This window comes from Dendroctonus ponderosae, unplaced genomic scaffold, assembly GCF_020466585.1.
Source record: "Dendroctonus ponderosae isolate FM_Combo_2020 unplaced genomic scaffold, Dpon_F_20191213v2 Dpon_F_20191213_10, whole genome shotgun sequence".
Taxonomy (NCBI): domain Eukaryota; kingdom Metazoa; phylum Arthropoda; class Insecta; order Coleoptera; family Curculionidae; genus Dendroctonus; species Dendroctonus ponderosae.
Genome location: NW_026017111.1, coordinates 905,979 through 910,916, shown reverse-complemented (window position 1 = coordinate 910,916; position 4,938 = coordinate 905,979). Strand labels below are relative to the sequence as shown.

The window sequence follows — 4,938 nt, the reverse complement described above, 5'->3', positions numbered from 1 at the left end:
TCCTTCTACAGCACCTTCTAGCCCACCTCCAGATACTCCTCCTTCAACAACTACTCCTGTAGCTCCAGACACTCCTACAACAACTACAACTTTAGCTCCAAATACTCCGTCCACTACTACTAGTACGACTACAACACGGCCGTCTACTGAATCTTCTTCAGTCATACCGCCAGTAGATCCCACATCTGGTAAGTGAGCAAGCAGGATTTTCTGGAATTAGCTGGAATGATTTTTCTTGCAGCTCGTCCCTATATTCCCTGCTGGTTGTACTGGTGGGAACCCTGCTGGGACCCTCACCACCATTGAGCCGTGAGGCAGCAACCCACATGCATCGTACTCAGGGATTTTGTCAACTTGCTAGATTTGATTAAATTATTTTTCTTGTATGTGGGTGTTTTCTTTTCTTCAGCCCTAAAGTGAGTTTTGAGCTTGCTGGCACAAAACGAACGTTTGGGAGCCTTGAAGGTGTGAAAATTTTAAGTCGCTGCTTGCTGATGTTTGGAAATGAGGCGAGAGGACCGAATGGGAAACATTTTCAGTCATGTTTCAGGAGCGGGATTTAAAAATTTGCCAGAAATGAGGGAAGCGTTAGTTTACAGCGGAACTTTTGGGATTTGTAAAGTGAAGTGTTTTCTATCACTGGTGAAAACTTGAAGTTGGTACTTGATTACGTTTGGAAGTGAACCATCAAAGAAACCAGACGTGCCGAAAGGAAACTGTCTAGTTTCTGGGCACTTTTGGAAACTGTGTCAAAAATCGAGCTTTCGCTTGTTTAGGATGAAACTTTCCGGATTGATAGATTCAAGTTTCCTCTATAAGACACGAGAATTTCAAGTCGCTACTTGATCGTCTTTAAGAGTGAGCCATTTGAGAATGCAGACGCGACGGATGCAAAACAGTCAAATTTCTAGGGCAGATTTTGAAAAATTATGAAAAACGCAGTTGGCTCGGGTTTAGAACGAAACTTTTCAGATTCATAGATTTAACCTTCTTGTATCACGGGTGAGAATTTCAAGTCGCTACTGCGTCACATTTAAAAGTAAGCCGTTTCGAAATAGAGGCGCGCTCAATGAAAAACACTCTAGTTTTAGGCAGATTTTGAAAAATTGTAAAAAACCGAGCTGGTACAGCTTGAGAATGAAACTTATCGAATTTTTAGATTAGAGTTTCTTCTACAACTTGTGCAAACTTCAAGTAGCTACCTGGTCACAGTTAAAAGTAATCGATTTTAGAATGCAGACACGCCAAATGAAAAACAGTCTAGTTTCGGCGCAGATTTTCAAACAATGACAAAAATCTAGCTCGAGCTTGTTTAGAATGAAACTTTCCGCGTTGATAGATTCAGGTTTCCTCTATAAGACGCGAAAATTTCAAGTCGCTACTTGATCGTCTTTAAAAGTGAGCCATTTGAGAATGCAGAGGCGACGGATGCAAAACAGTGAAGTTTTTAGGGCAGATTTTGAAAAATTATCAAAAATGCAGTTGGCTCGGGTTTAGAACAAAACTTTTCAGATTGATAGATTTAACTTTCTTGTATAACCGGTGAGAATTTCAAGTCGCTACTGGTTCACACTTAAAAGTAAGCCGTTTGGGGATAGAGGCGCGATAAATTAAAAACACTCTAGTTTTTAGGCAGATTTTGAAAAATTGTAAAAAATCGAGCTGGCACAGCTTGAGAATGAAACTTATAGGATTTCTAGATTAGAGTTTCTTCTATAACGTGTGTAAACTTCAAGTAGCTACCTGGTCGCACTTAAAAGTAATCGATTTTAGAATGCAGACACGCCAAGTGAAAAACAGCCTAGTTTCGGCGCAGATTTTCAAACAATGACAAAAATCGAGCTCGAGCTTGTTTAGAATGAAACTTTCCGGGTTGATAGATTCAGGTTTCCTCTATAAGACACGAGAATTTCAAGTCGCTACTTGATCGTCTTTAAAAGTGAGCCATTTGAGAATGCAGACGCGACGGATGAAGAACAGTCCATTTTCTAGGCTCGGGTTTAGGGGCAGATTTTGAAAAATTATCAAAAATGTAGTTGGCTCGGGTTTAGAACAAAACTTTTCAGATTTATAGATTTAACCTTCTTGTATAACGGTTGAGAATTTCAAGTTGCTACTGCGTCACATTTAAAACTAAGCCGTTTCGAAATAGAGGCGCGCATAATGAAAAACACTCTAGTTTTAGGCAGATTTTGAAAAATTGTAGAAAATCGAGCTGGCACAGCTTGACAATGAAACTTATCGGTTTTCTAGATTAGAGTTTCTTCTATAACGTGTGTAAACTTCAAGTAGCTACCTGGTCACAGTTAAAAGTAGTCAATTTTAGAATGCAGACGCGTCAAATGAATAACAGTCCAGTTTTGGGGAAGATTTTCAAACAATGACAAAAATCGAGCTCGAGCTTGTTTAGAATGAAACTTTCCGGGTTGATAGATTCAGGCTTCCTCTATAAGACACGAGAATTTCAAGTCGCTACTTGATCGTCCTTAAAAGTGAGCCATTTGAAAAGGCAGCGCGGCAGATGCAACACAGTCAAGTTTCTAAGGCAGATTTTGAAAAATTTTCAAAAACGCAGTTGGCTCGGGTTTAGAACAAAACTCTTCAGATTCAGAGATTTAACCTTCTTGTATAACGGGTGAGAATTTCAAGTTGCTACTGCGTCACATTTAAAAGTAAGCCGTTTCGAAATAGAGGCGCGCTAAATGAAAAACACTCTAGTTTTAGGCAGATTTTGAAAAATTGTAAAAAATCGAGCTGGCACAGCTTGAGAATGAAACTTATCACATTTCTAGATTAGAGTTTCTTCTATAACTTGTGCAAACTTCAACTGGCTGCCTGGCCACAGTTAAAAGTAGTCGATTTTAGAATGCAGACGCGCCAAACGAAAAACAGTCTAGTGTTTGGGGCAGATTTTGAAAAATTGTCAAAAATCCACATGGCTCTTGTTTCCAATGAAATTCATAGAGTTTCTACACTTCAGTTTCTTCTATGACATGTGAGAATTTCAAGTAGCTGCGCTCTTGCTGTTGGAAGTGAGACACTTTAGAGGGCAGAGGCGCAAAATAGACAATAGTCCAAGCACCTACGCAGGTTTTGAACGTGCACCAGTCTTCCTGGTAAAACTTAAAATATTGAAGAAACTTCAAAGGAAGCTTTATGCGTCACAGTGGCGGAAATTGCGGAAGATATGGAAGAAGGGCCAATATCAAAAGAAGAAAATTGAGTGCCCAAATTCAGCCACTCCCTTTGGAATCGCTTTGGAATCTCCGCTAAGTAAAATCTTCCATTATAATATCCGCAAGATTAAACTGAAGAAGTGAGCAACAGAGCGAGAATCTTTAAGACCAATCTATGGCTTCAGGAAGGCGAGAAGAGTCACTTCAGGCAGATAGTGACCGTTTGAAGATGGTCAGAAAGCGATTGAAGATTGGGGTCTGTTGCCCTGTTAAAAAGTCTTCTAGAAGATTTTGAGTCACATTTATTAGTGGATCAGCGCCTCATCGAAGATAACACGCTTATCTAATACCGACTTTATGCTTGACATGTCAACTATGCCCAGGTGCTCGAGTTTAATCGTATCTTGATGTGAATGATTGTATGCCAATTAAGTTTCGATCACACATTATGTAAAATCGAACACAATTATTATTAACTTATATTGATGAGTCTAATCGATTTGCTACGTCATGCTACGATAGATTTTTGTGCGTGAACGGATTTTTGGCACAAAAAATGCCCAGAGATTTAACTGCAAATGGCTTGAGAAGCTGGAAGTTGGGAAAACAATGCCTGAGGGCGATTCCTGACCTTTAATATCACAGGGATTTTTCGCCGATAATCCTGTTCGGCGTATCTAACTAACAAAAACATGTCAGTTTTGATTGTTGATTGAGATTTTGCAATATTTGCAAAGCGATCATCATCATAATTTATTTTTAAACTGATGTCGGTTTTTGTTTGTCTCAATCATGCTATCAAGACAATTTCAACAAATCATGTTTAGGCTGGAAATTTGCGCGCTTTAGAAGCTTCCTATGAATCACTGAGAAAAGTACAAATAATTTTAAATAATAATAACAAAATTAAGTTAACAAAGAAACACTTTTTCGGTTTGATTGCTAATTGCTTTCATTAAAGCACGGCTTACTTGCGTTAAGCTTTGGCTTAAAGTCGGTGTGAGCCTAAAATGACGATTTAGTACCGACAATTTTTTGCTCTTAATATGAATCTCACAATTTGGAGTAAAATTCCTCCTTACGATTAAAATTTTTTGAATGAATCAAGTTTTGTTCTTGTTCTCTCTGTTGGAAAAATTCGCAACTTTCAAACGAAAGCAAGTGGGAATTTTTGTTTTTGACAATTGTTAGAAAACACTCTGCTCTACAAATACCGAGAGTTTCATAAAAATTGGGCGCAATACAAAGTTTTGCTTGCTATGTAAATGCCGGTCTCAAAATGGATCTTTTACGAAACTGCGCTCTCTCGTTAAAAGATTGCTATTTTCAAACTATTGGAGGTAGCAATTTGAAGTTTTCACAGTTTTCAGAAGACACTTTGCTCTATAAATGCTGATAGTTTCACTAAAATCGCCCAGACTTGAGAATTTTTTCGTGGTGTAAATCGCGGTCTCAAAATGATCGTTCTTACGAAACTGCAATCTCCCTTTAAAAAAATTGCAACTTTCAAACTAAAGCAAGTGGGAACTTTTGTTTTCGACAAATGTTAGAAAACACTCGGCTCTACAAACGCTGAGAGTTTCATGAAAATTGGGCTCAATACAAATTTTTGCGTGCTATGAAAATGCCGGTCTCACAATGGACCTTTTACGAAACTGCGCTCTCTCGTTAAAAAAATCGCTATTTTCAAACTATTGCAGGTAGCAATTTCAAGTTTTCACAGTTTTCAGAAGACACTTTGCTCTATAAATACTGATAGTTT

General features: G+C 38.4%; 2 long non-coding RNA genes across 2 annotated transcripts in view; one reads left to right on the top strand and one right to left on the bottom strand.

The window, feature by feature from the left end:
- The window catches only part of LOC125502779, a 1,008-nt gene extending 802 nt beyond the window's left edge, over window positions 1-206 (bottom strand). The window contains exon 1 of the long non-coding RNA XR_007280527.1: window positions 15-206. This is a non-coding gene — a long non-coding RNA (uncharacterized LOC125502779). The remainder of the gene's footprint in view (window positions 1-14) is intronic.
- On the top strand, window positions 121-386 carry LOC125502781. Its single transcript, XR_007280530.1, has 2 exons — window positions 121-188; window positions 242-386. It is a non-coding gene; the product is annotated as an uncharacterized LOC125502781 (long non-coding RNA).
- The last annotated feature ends 4,552 nt before the right edge of the window (window positions 387-4,938 follow it).